General features: G+C 33.9%; 1 protein-coding gene across 1 annotated transcript in view; it reads right to left on the reverse strand.

The window, feature by feature from the left end:
• The window catches only part of LOC105819659 (CUB and sushi domain-containing protein 3), a gene marked incomplete at both ends in the record, with an annotated part of 761,280 nt that overhangs the window by 36,839 nt on the left and 723,402 nt on the right, over positions 1–1,039 (reverse strand). The window lies entirely within an intron of this gene.

Below are 1,039 nucleotides of genomic sequence, written 5' to 3' on the forward strand. Positions count from 1 at the left end.
TCCCAGAGTGCTAGGATTACAGGCGTGAGCCACCGCGCCCGGCCCAGAAATGTATTTCTTTACAGTTCTAGATGTGAAGAAGTCTAAGATCAAGGTGCCGGCAGATTTGGTGTCTGGTGAGGGCTTGCTCAATACTTCATAGACTGCACCTTCTAGCTGTGTCCTCACACAGTAGAAGGCTGAACAGGCTCCCCTGGGTCTCTTTTATAAGAGCAATGATCTCATTCATGAAGGTGGAGTCCTCAAGATCTAACCATCTCCCAAAGGCCTCACCCTAATACCACCACATGGGGGATTAAGTGTCAATGTAAGAATTTTGGGGAACACAAACATTCAGATGATAGCACTAGTGCAGAGTGGCATTAAGTAAATGATAAACATATCAGAAATTAAGATTATTTAGCTAAAAGATAAGAAAGTTGAAGAGTCATTTACAGCTTTCCAGCATTTTTAATTATTTTTTGTAGGTGGTCTTTCAACAAATAATAGAATAATAAAAGAATAGTTCATATTACATTTATTGTAGTGTGAAGAATTAAAATATTTGTTGTAAGAAAATATTCCCTGTGAATTATACTAGTGTATCTGTTTTGGGGCAGTGGTGATATCAAATTTCTAGAGAAATCAGGTGACCATTGTTTTTATTTGTAACAGCCCCAGTTAATACCATTACCACAGCACAATTAATAATGTTCAGATTTAAATGGTAAAAAATATATTCTACCTAGTTAGAGCAGATATGTCCTATACAAATTGCATGTCCTAAGACTGTATATCAACAGATTTTATCTTTACTCCCTCCTAACTAGAAATGAATTTTGCACCTTTTCTATCATTTCACAATATAAAAATATATTTTATTCTAATGATCTATGAACCAGCATTATGTGAACAAATGTGTTTTTAAAAGTTAAAATAAAAACTATTGGCACATATAATTTACTTTAAGGTATTGCAAAATGTATTATTAAGAAGTAATTTTATATATGTATAAGTTTGTATGTTATGTGCATGCATATAAGGATGCATGTCTTCCTTA

The sequence above is a fragment of the Propithecus coquereli genome, unplaced genomic scaffold, assembly GCF_000956105.1.
Source record: "Propithecus coquereli isolate 6110/MARCELLA unplaced genomic scaffold, Pcoq_1.0 Scaffold494, whole genome shotgun sequence".
NCBI classification, from domain to species: domain Eukaryota; kingdom Metazoa; phylum Chordata; class Mammalia; order Primates; family Indriidae; genus Propithecus; species Propithecus coquereli.